General features: G+C 29.2%; 1 protein-coding gene across 1 annotated transcript in view; it reads right to left on the reverse strand.

Moving 5' to 3' along the window:
* LOC129963098 (elongation of very long chain fatty acids protein 1-like) overlaps window positions 1-12,432 on the reverse strand; it is a 108,425-nt gene extending 95,993 nt beyond the window's left edge. Inside the window, exon 1 of the mRNA XM_056077157.1 lies at window positions 12,151-12,432. The gene's annotated coding sequence lies outside the window, so the exon portion shown is untranslated. The remainder of the gene's footprint in view (window positions 1-12,150) is intronic.
* Window positions 12,433-12,685: the final 253 nt, after the last annotated feature.

A 12,685-nucleotide genomic window follows, 5' to 3' on the forward strand; every position in this document is an offset into this window, starting at 1 on the left:
CTAACAATAGTTATAGTTATAACTAACAATAGTTAATTAATGGAGTGAAAAATTGTTTTAGAAATGATTATATCTTTGAAATAATGAGGCTTAAATGCCATCTTTGTAACCTTTGGAAAAAGCAAAATTCGTAACTATTATACTAATACTTTGATCTGTTAAATACAACAAGGGGAACTGTATTTGGATAGAAAGGAAAATTTACAAGGACTATTCTCTGTATGCTGTAATTAACTAACAATAGTTATAGATGTATTAATGAATAGAATAAAAGAATGTCTTATAAAAAATTATTGTAATGAAATCTGGTTGTGCAATAAGGGCCTTTTCTTCCACGATCAGAAAATGTCGAGGTACATGTTTTTCAAGTCCAAGAGGAAATCACACTTCCTTGTATAAATTTTAATGTCTAACATTCTTGTCCTTAGTTAGTTAAACTACAAAAATTCAGTATGATTAAACAATTGCAGACAGTGAAATATAATATATCAGAAGTATCAACAATTCAGACGGAAGTGTATTAATATTTATTTTCATGAAAGCCTTGTACATTTTAACAGCTCTATTATTTTCCGGCTCATAAAATTCAACTTTTTATTTCTAATTACCAGATTTAAAGCAATCAATTAGTCTGATTCCTTTCCTTACAGGTGTCAAATCAAATGTTGTTTCACCAAGGAAGACTGAACCTTTCTTTCGTCAATCCGTTCATGAACCGTTTTCGTAACGGTTGAACCAAGTTTCATTACCGTTCATTCGTAAGCGGAAGTTTAACTGGCCACTAATAAGAGTGCTTTTTTGAAACAGCCTGCATCAAATAGATGGATGATAATAACGTTTAATCGGAATACATCTGACATTATATTTCAATGTCTTTTCTCCTAAAACTTTTGCAGCATTTAAATGGTGTAGCTATAAGAATTCTTTCCCTAAATATCTGAAAAAAACCGAGAGAATGGTTACCACAAAATTTTCTAGCATACTTTGTAATACAGGTGTTATTTCCCCTCAACCCGAATAGTAATTGAGAGCTGGGATAAGGCATCTTGCATGGCAGTGGTGATCAGTATAAAATATTGATTTTATGGTATGAATTTGAGATTTTTATTGAATCTATCGTGTAATCCTTGGAGATAAATACCTAGCATGGGGTTAATAATATGAGATTTTTATTGAATCTATCGTGTAATCCTTGGAGATTAATACCTAGCATGGGGTTAATAATATCTAAAAATCGAATTTATATATTAAACACGTTTTTCCAAATGGATTGAAATTAAAATTTGACAAAGAAATAGAATCTTAATTGCATACAAATTTTGCATTGCATACAAATTGCATTTTAATTGCATACAAATTTTGCATTGCATACAAATTGCATTTTAATTGCATACAAATTTTGCATCTTAAATTGCATACAAAATTTGATATATTTAAGCCATTGCTGTTTCGAATGATCGCATTTACATACTTATGGAAGTACAGACCAACCGAATATAGGTTCTCCGAAGGATTTGGTTTCACTTTTGACATATTTCTATGCTTTAGATATTAAATATGAGTACCGAATTTTATCTATCTAGCTCTCTTCGTTTTGTAGTTATCGTGTAAACTTATATTAGAATAGCTGGACAGATAAACTTCCTCTGAATGGATTTCATTCAACATTTGATAGAAATCTACAAATTTGACGATACACCAAGTTTCTGAAAATGCCTTTGAGTTATCTTTATCACAGGCAGACAGATAAACATAATGTCAAAAATGTGTTACTCGAACTAAATCTGTAAAAATATCAAATTCGAATTTTTTAATGATTGCAATACTTTTTCTGTACTTCGTATAGGAAAAGTTCTAAAAAGAATTTTCATAATATCATAAAAAAAAAACGAGGTTAAAAGTATCTTTTTTTTACTGTATCCAAAAGTTTCGGGAAGCCAGCCTTTTGCGAAGTCTAAATTGCTTGGCAAATCTTTTACAACGTCTGTACAGTTTAACAATTCTATAGCAGTATTAAAAATACTTTATAGCATTGTATTGTATAAAAAGGAACATATAATATATGCAATAGCATATATTATATGTTATATATATATTCTTTATTATAAATTCATGCTTAAAAAATGTGTTATTTAACCTCTTTGTGGTAATAACAAGCATGGCCAATTTTTCTTCTCGCAAGATAAAAATAAAAAATGATTCTTTATCTCTTACAATCAGGTATTATATATAGTTATGAAATAAAAGCCTCAGCGAAATATTTGGTTTACAATTGCTTGTTTTCAAAATCTTTAAAAAACATGATTTATTATATTTTCCACATGTGCTGTCAACGAAATGTTTGATATTTTGCAAAAATTTCGACTCATCAGAAATCATTGCTTAGTTATGTTTTCCTCAGAAATGTTCCTTCTTTTAAAGATGTGACTGACAATAATTTTTCCAATAAACATTTTCACATTTTACATAAGATTTTATCATTGTTTTTGTACTCTTTCAAAATCCATCAACAAATATTTCCTTTCGAAAGTGTTTCTCAGTGGTATTTTTTTTTCTTTTTGAAATTGCCATGTTCTTTCATGATTCTATTTCCATTAAAAAAAATCTGCCATAATTATATTAAATTATTATATATATTATGAAAAAGTAATATTATGACAAAAAAGTAAGTGAAAGAAACAATGGAAAATTAACTCCAATATCATCACTTTTTTTGTCACAGTTACGTCAAAATAATCTTGAGACTAAACTTTTCCATAAAGATTTCCTTTTTTCTTTATTCCATGGTTCTAAACCTTCAAGCACCTGGAACCAATTTTTTTCACCAGTCTTTTTGTGAATTTTGAAGAGTTTTGCCTCTTTCCAATAAAATTTGAACTTCAATTTATCATTTCTGCCGTCTTATTCATTTGGCCTACATTTAATGATAGCATCTGTAGAATAGAATCACGAAGATTAAAAATGTCACACACACGCACCCTCACGCTCGCTTACATATTTCAGACGTTTTTAATCTTTACGATTTTCTAAGTGCGATTAAACTACTGTCAAACCCACTAGCACACAATGGAACCACGGAACACAAATGAAGACCAATTTCCCCTAAAAATCTTCTAAAATTCGAGGCAACCTAACCTGTTATTCTGTAGCTACTCCAGATATCTACTTAACCCAGGAGTAATTATTCAATTGGCTGCAATAAAAGGATTATGTATATTATAATATTATAATAATTTATGTAAAATTTGTTTTTGCATAAAAAATTTTATAGTTGGAAATATTATAGCTTTGATCAACGATAGATAGATCAACAAGTATACTATATGAATCAAATATAGAAAACATTTTTTTTTTTTTTGCTACAATTATTAGCAATGAAAATTATCTCTTTCGTACAGCGGCTATCTTAATGACAAGAAGAATTAGACTTCTTTGTTTCACATCATTTCACACCAAGGCAAAAACTTCTCATGTCAAAAAAAAAAAAAAAAAAGACAATTTTCTGACATTACAATTTTTATGGTAGGATCAAAAATGTTGAAAGTAGATTTAATAATTTCCCCCAAGGAGTATTATTTTTCATCGCATCCAAAATTTAATTACTCTTTTGGTCTTTTGGGGCAATTATAGCGCCATAAGTTAATTTGATAAGAATGACTTTCTCTTTTTTATTTTGGTTTTGAAACTCCATTCTTTTATTTAATTTGCAATTTTTATTAAAGGAAAACGTGCGTTAACTCGATTAATTTTGGAACCTTATAAATTCTCAAGGTGTGTCATTAATAAAATGAGAGATATTATTGTTTTTTTACATCTTCAGAAGGAAAAATATATTCTACTTTTGTGACTTGACCAATAAAAAATAATGGACTAGTTTTCAAATTTAATTAAGATGCTGTTCATAACATAAGATATATTGACAGTCTGTTGAAAATCAATGGAAAAAAATTAATATTTTATATAATCACAAGTAACTAGTAAAGAATAAGACAATACAACACTACTGAAGATAATACTTTCCATTTAAAGACGTTTATTATTTTATTGAAATTGAATTTTTTTAAAGATATACAAATATTAGTAAAATTCACAGCAAAAGTTTAAATGTATGTTAATTTTAAAATTGGAAAATGTTATATTATGCGCAATTTTCTAATTGAAAAATAATTAATCGATTGTCATTTAAATAAAATGATTATAAGATTTTATAAGAGATTGCAAGGTTAAGAGATTTCTCATCTATCAAAATACAGAGCATGTGGTTTTGATAAGAAATTAAATAATAATGTGGATAAACAAAAATCGCAAGGTACTAATATATGAGGATATATAAAAATTTAAAAAAAAGCTTTCTTATAAGCCAATGAAATAATTCTATTGTTATTGAAATAATTTAAATTTAGGAAAAAATGTCAGGCTACGAAGGACTGATCGAATTGATGAAAAGCGTTGTTGTGACTCATGGTACTTTACAAGTCTGCTCACAAGTTACCTGTCAGCAATTTAAGCCGAGTGAGCTTCTCTTGTTTCTTCAGTAGCACCAACTAGGGCCAAGAGTGCGTCTTACCTACTTCATGCGTCGCACTCGCTTGCATAACCTCTTTCTACAAGGGGGTATATTCACACACCTCACAGACGGAACATAGAAGAACAACCATGCCCGAACCGGGACTCGAACGCGGGAAGCCCTGATCACGGGGAAGATGCGCTACCCCTATGCCAGGACGCCGGCATTGATGATTAGTATACATCAATTAAATAAGACTCATAATTTTGACTAAGCAAAATCTTAATTAAAAATTTTTAAAGAAAAAATGTATACTTACAAGTAGCAGATAAATATATAACATTTTTATTATTTATGTTAAAGTAATTAGTATTCAAGTACTCTAATGTTAGTAAGCACTTAAGGTATGTCGATTCTATGGTATTCTATGGTATGTCTATTCTATGTAAGGTATGTCTATCTGCTTATTTTTATTTTTGATTTGTCACTTCCATATTGGATGAATGTTTGACTTCCATGTTTAAAATATTTAATAATACTTTGAAAATATATTATATGTGAAATTAAAGTGGTGATGATTTCTGCTTTTTATAGTTTTTTTTATATAATCATCCTTAACATTTTCTTTCAAAATTTAATCAAAACATTAAAAAAAAAATATGTAAATTTGACGATGGAAATTATTTTTCCATAGTTCATTTCTTTAATTGTTACTCTTTTCTTTCATTTCTCTCTTTCTTTCCTCTTTTAAAGAAATGTTTCCATTTATAACTTATAAGCAAGAATTTATGCCATTACCATGGAAGTTAAAATGGAAAAGAGATCGAAAATTAACTTTAAGTATTGACGGAATAACATCTAAAACAATGGTTACACACGAGTTCCAAAACGGGAAAAATCTTCACCCTTTAGAAAAAAAAACATTTCGGATTATTTAAAAATTTATTTTTAACGAGAAATGAATGGAAACATTGGAAATGAATTAATAAAACAAAGATTGAATTGCTGAATTTCGATAAAAAATAATTGCATCGATTTTCTGTAATTTATAAAAGACTATATATGAAATGAACAAGACTTTTCACTATGGTTTGTTCAAAATGTAGCTTCCCACAGAATTTCTAATTCATCAATTCCTTTAATTTATGCATTAAGGTCACTCATTTTGAGATGAACTCCGGAAAATCATATTAAATACTAGCTCATTTGGGTTAATTCAATTACACTTCTTTCTCCCTACAAAATTTTGAAGAAACTGGAGCCTTAAAAACCTTGTCTAATAATTTTTTTAAATAATTAGAGCAGTTGGATATTCATTAACTAAAGTTATAATGAAATAAATGGGTTTATTAGACTTGGCTCTATTTTTTATTTAATGAAGACTTATGAAGCTAGAGGAAGTTTGGAAGATCTCCAAAATCCAAAGCAGCAGAGTCTGAAAAAAAAAAAGTCTGCCTTATGGAGAAAAATTATTCCTCTACCAGAATTTTTTTCTTCTTCGTATTTGCGTGTAGTGAGTAAGGCTGGTAATGCACTTAAACTTTCTGTCGGTTGTATTTGGGAAAGGTTTTATTTATAGCTGCTGCTACAAAAGAATTCTTACTCGTATGGATACTTCTGGAGTCCATTGGTTGCATGATTGGTTTTGAATTGGATAAATATCCCAGGTCGTGCATCTGAATGACCTAGTTCTTTTATGAATGGATGATTTTCATTTTTCTGTCGGGGTTATACTACTACTTATGTTAATATTGATAATCGATACTGGGTGATTTATATTTTTTTGAAGTAAAACGAGAATATTAAACTCAAATCCTAATAAGGGCCTAGCAATTAAGGATGTTTGGATTTTGGTGGAGATTTTATATGAGCGTATGTTTATTTCGACAGCGCACTATAAAAAGAAAGTAGACAATAATCAAGTTAATAGTTTAATCCACACGTACTTCGAATATTTTTTTTTCTCTTTTACCATTATTTTTACTTTGAGGGATATTTTGTCAATAATATTTAAATTCGAAACGAATCCATGACGAATGTCAGTAGTTCGAGATAAGAGAGGAAATTGATTTTTCCTTCCATAAGTGAGAACAATTATTAGTATTGATGTGTATTTATAAACATGGAAATAGTTTCATATGACAATTTTTCCCCTCTGAACTTTTATTTTTTATGTTATTGTATACGAAATATATAAAGAGAAAATGTTGCAATTGACAAAAAAAAAAAAAAAAAAAAAAAATCCGAATTTGAGATTTTGATGAATCTCCATGCTCCAAATCTCTCTGAATCCTATATATATATATATATATATATATGTATATATATATATATATATATATATATATATATATATATATGTATATATATATATATATATATATATATATATATATATATATGTATATATATATATATATATATATATATATATCTGGATGATGTCTGGCTAGCTGTGAACAAGGTAATTCAAAACCGCTTTGAGCTAGACAGATGAAATTTGATATATGATCTCTACTCAAAATTTCATTCGAATTACCAAATTTTGAATGAAATCCATTCAGAGAAATTATGTCTGACTGGAAGTCCGAATATAAGTAAACATGATAATCCAAGGCGAAGAGAACGAGATGAATAAAAATTTAACATCCGGTAAAAATTGAGCAAAATTTTGATACACAAAGTTAATTTCTAAAGTGTTAATGTGCATATAATTTGGAAATGAAACGCGATATTTAAAAAGTATAATGACTCAAATACATGAAATTTATTTGATATGTGATAATTGTAACTTTCAATCTGTTGGAAAAAATACCCATCAGTCTGTCTTATATTATTATATTAAATAAATAACGGTATTCATAAACAAGTGATATTTTATTAGAAATATATACTTAAAAATTAAGACAAGAGAAAATATTGTTTAAGATTACTCATATACATATTTAAATGTATGTATTTTCTCATCCTCCAATATATTTGTTCCAAATCTAGTAACTCCAGGTCGGTAACTAAACTTGGCTTATAGAGCCACAATACACACATATTAAATATTTTATCGTCTTCTTTAGATTTTTAAAATGCCTGGACAACTTCATCTAACCCAATTGAATTTTTAATAAGAAAATAATATTTTGATTATTTGTGGAAGAATAGAGAACTTTAATGGACTTGTGTTTCTCGTGTTTACTATGGGGACTGATTTAATTAATTATTTTTGATTATTTATTTTCAAAAAAAATCCAGAAAAATTTCACGCTTATTATAGATATCTAAGGCCAAAACAAAAATAATTTTGAAAAGCTTTAATCTAATAGATTGCAACGGAGTTAGAAATTCTCTGTCTTATTACAGACGGATAATTAAGATAAATATTGTCAATTGCAGCCTTAGATCTTTTTCTAGAGCTGAGCATAGCAGGATCATATGCTGGCAGTTAAGTTTAGTTGTATTAACGTTTCGTTTTCTTTAATGCAACACTAGGACTATTTTGGGAGGGACCTCGTAATTTTGTACCGCAGTCAGATGACGAGGACGACACCTGGACTAGTCCTAACGGCCGCTCGAAAAGCTTCCACACCACACCAGCGGAGGGGGGGGGGCGTTTGGCCCTGACGGATTTAACATGCACCAGACACCCTTACACGACGGATTTTCGGTGGAATCAGGTCTCGAACCTACAACTCACCGGTGTCGAAGCCGAGATATTACCACCAGGAAAACGCGACCCTGCGCTGTCAGTTGAAGTTACTAGTTGAAAATCTGGGATAATTTTTCGAAGAACTTGCTGTTCTTTTATTAAATTTCGAAACAGGTTCAATTTGGTGGTTATCATGAATTATATTTTTTCTAATGTACCGGAGTGCTTTATCAATTTTCATCAGATGTTTATTTTGGAAAGTTTGCAACCTCTAAATATTTTGGATAAAAATGGCTCTCCGCATTTGAATACCATACAAAAAAAAAACCTAAGTGAAACAGATTTCATTACCAAATCAACTTCCGGATAGTGGCGTACGTTACAAATCCTATTCCGTTATAACAATCAGAGACGTACGGTTTTATTTTTTGCATACACTTTTCATTCGGAGTTACGGTAGAGGAGTGAAGCGTATCTAAGGGAAAACTCATCATCTGAATTCCACGCTCTCGATTCCACTTCTTGCGAAACTAATCTAAGCCTCAAGAAAACGGCGACACCTCGAACGTTTAGCATGGCTGCGTAACCTTAATTGTGACAAACCGCATGGAGTAGAAGAATTGAAATATTTTACTATGCCGTTTGGCGGTTAACTGTTTTTGTTTGCTCGTAATTTGGTCTGGTAATCATCTGTTTAAACTGCCTGCTGCTTTACGAATAGACTTTCGAAGTTACAGATTAAATCATAAAAATAAAATATGGCCATTCTATTCTATAAGACATACGCTATTCATAAGATATATCGAGAACGATGCGTTAGTTAACTCGTAAACTCATCTTTTTCTTGATCATTTTAACTCAGGTATCTCAGAATACGGAATGCCCGAGTTTTTTTTCAACAGTAAGAAAAATTACTTATTCCTCTCAAATACCGTAAGGACTGCCCGAATTATTATACAAAAAGAAATGTCTATGCTTAGTTGATAGTTATTAAGCAAATGTATACTAGGACATTCTTTGAGTGTTTTTAGATAACCTCCATGTTACTCAAATCCATGTGGGCGAGCTTCTCTAACGAACAAAGCACACTCCACGGCTTTTCAACTAATCATACATATCGAAAGGGGTAGGAATTTGGCAGTGATATCCAGGCGACTCAGGCGAGATCCGTAGCTTCTTTGAATTGGCATTTGCGGCTTTTCCATTTTGATAGAGTTAAATGTGCTTCTATAACCAATTTTTTTAATTCAAATTATCGCTACATTTATACCTTTGGCTCACAATGAATTCAAAAATAACCAGCAACTTTTCTTCAAGATATTTAGCTCAAAATATTCATCAATATTTTCTAGAGTGCGTTACGAAATGAAGTAAACAGTCACAATTATTTTTAGTAGAAGAAACGAATGAATAATCAATTATTAAAAACTGTTTCCAGTATTTAAGATTGCCATACAAATCTGAAACTTTGAACGGTATCTACACATATTTTCTTTTTTCCTTCTACTTATCTGGAAAAAAATCCTAATCTGTATATTAAATCTTTTATCATCTCTAGAAAAAACGCCTTTTTTTAAAAATACATTATGAGTTTCTATCAGTGCTAACTATTAATTCATCATGGTAATATTTCACTAATGCTTCCTGATATATAAAGTATAGTAAGCTTATCCATCACCTCTGATCCTGCGCAACATCCAGTGTCGTGTCCGCGTTACTACGGAAAGGGGGTGCGGTAGCTTCTGAATGTAAAGACCCCTGAGCACCCGAGGGCAGAAGTCTGACTTATAGCTCATATGAAGATGAAACGCACACATTCGCTTGCACAACCCCTTTTTACAGGGGGGCCCATTCACACACCTCACAGATAGAACAAAGATTAAGAACAACTATGCCTGAACCGGGATTCGAACCCAGGACGCCCAGATCACGGGGAAGATACGCTAACCCCTATTCGAGGGCGCGGGCGCAACATCCAGTATGTGACATATAATGAAAGCAGTTTTATAAAAGAAGATGTATCTGATTATGTAATGATCATTTCATAAACCTCGCTGAAAGTTAATTGAGATATAGAATTTCCTCAGTAAATTGGAGTGCAGGAATATTCTAAATATTCACTGAAAATGGTTTTTAAAGGTTACATATTAAAGTTTTGAAACTAGGATAATTGCAGAAAAGCTACATTACATATTATTCGACTAATTTCTTACGAAAAAGCATATAAATAATTATTGAAATCTGGAAATAACTATAATTATAATTTAAAATTATTTCTGGTTTTACTCATAAAATGTGAAAACGTATAAATACCGCAAGAAATAACATAATTCATCTGTACTCTAGTTTTGTACATAACGTTTTTTTTTTATCAATATCCATTCTTTTATAAATAAAGATCAACATCATTTAATAAAATATATACGTATAGAGAAGCTTTGAAACTTAAAGGCATTTGCTATCTTGTTGATATTGAAGAAATTTAGAATAAATAAGTTTACATCAAAATAAATATATTTTAGAATCTATTGACAATTTAAAATTATAGTACTTTATTTAAAGAATAATAATGATTTGAAATAAAATTTTAAATTTAGACCATTAAAAGAATTTTGCCATTATTGCTCTTTATAAAACTGCTATTAAATTTTTAATATGATTGTAAAATTTATTTATTTTCTTTTATTAAATAATGGTTTAAATTAAAAAATATATTTAAAAAATAATGGTTTAAATTAAAAAATATATTTAAAAATAATGGTTTAAATTAAAAAATATATTTAAAAAAATAATGGTTTAAAATTAATTATATTTAAAGAATAATAATTTAAAATTAAATTAATTCTTTTTAAAGAATAATAGTTTAAAATTAAAATTAATTCTTTTTAAAGAATAATGGTTTAAAATTAAAATTTTCCGATACATATTTAAATACCAGCTATAATCGTAATTTTATATTTTCAACGAAATACAAAGTGAAACTCAATTGCATGTTAGATAATTTTTTGCATTTTAATAGATTTAAAAATATAAGCAATTTTATGCTGATGAATATTTTAAAAATAATTGAATTTTCAAAAAGTTACTAAATTATTTAAATTATTAAATTGTTTTATATTAGTCTTGGAGAGTAAATTCTATACAAGATTTAAAATTATAACTATTTTAAAATAAACATTTCTTTTTAAACTGTTTATCGTGAAACTTTTGAAAGCAGGTTTGGAAATAATCATTGGGAGAAAATCTTTTCTTTAAAAAAAGTTCCAAACGCCAAATAAAATTTCATTAATAAAGATTTGGATGAGATTCTATAATTTCTCGGATATATAATTCAATTATGCATATAAACCCTTAGATAAATTCTGTCGTAGTAAATTTTATTCATGTGATTGAATTAAACAAAACATGCAGGAAATTCTTCTTTTTAAATATTTATAAATTAATAAAATTTATATGTAGGAAAAAGAATAAGAGAGATTATTTTTATGCATTTTAGATTTTATGCCAGAAGATCGCGACTTTTAAAAAATTTATTTCCTCGCATGGCAATTTAAATATATTATAAATACTTGTCAAAATTAAGCAAATTTATGATATAATAGGATTTTTTCCAATCAAGAACCATAAGAATTATTTTATTTTATCATATAAAAACTTTTCATGCAGCATGATTTTCTAGCTTATAACTAGATAAGAAATAGTTTAAAAAAATTTGATTCCCAATTCATTGATATAAAATGAATAAAATTATTTACACAATCTATCTGAAAAAGACAAACTTTTCCACCACTTTATCTTGCAAATACAATAATTCGAATACAAGGCAAAAAAATATTTCTAAAGATATCCGAGCATTATCACAACAGAGCTGCTGCATTCCATAATTTATTACAAGAAAAAACAATGATACCTTAATATAAACATCGTTCACCTTACACGCACAAAAAAGGGAAAAATAAGAATAGATAAATAAAACAGAGATGTAAACAATAGTTCAACTTACCGCCAGACAGAATTTTAAGACCCGAAAAAAAGCACCAAGATATCACAGTCCTTGAGAGGAGCAACACAAAATTTTGGGCGTCTACCTTTTTTAGTGTTCTTTGGAATTAAGAAGGGGATCCTTATTCGTGGTGTTTTACCACTGGCTCAGTCCACTACATAAAACCAAGCTGAGGGCTTCACTTTCACTGGTTAGATACTGGCCTACAATGCGACCGGCTGGATTTCTTCCCATGTAGCAGATCTGCTGTGACCTCGTTCGCTTTAACTGCAACGGCGCTGAATAATTGAAGAAGCCGTTTTTCCCGTCATGCACCTCGAGTGTCGTTCCACCAATGAGAGGAAAGCAACTTTAAAGGAGGGAGCTAGCTCATTCACAAAAATTGCATTGCGCGTTTTCGCGAAATTTATTGAATTAGTTATGATGGTACCTAGCGATAATGATGAATAACGGTTGTTAAGTAGATTAAATTAATGTTCGAGCTTAAACTAGTAGTAACTCTTTATGTTAATCCTTTGAGATCTTTTAAAATCTG

This window comes from Argiope bruennichi, chromosome 3 (genome assembly GCF_947563725.1).
Source record: "Argiope bruennichi chromosome 3, qqArgBrue1.1, whole genome shotgun sequence".
Taxonomy (NCBI): domain Eukaryota; kingdom Metazoa; phylum Arthropoda; class Arachnida; order Araneae; family Araneidae; genus Argiope; species Argiope bruennichi.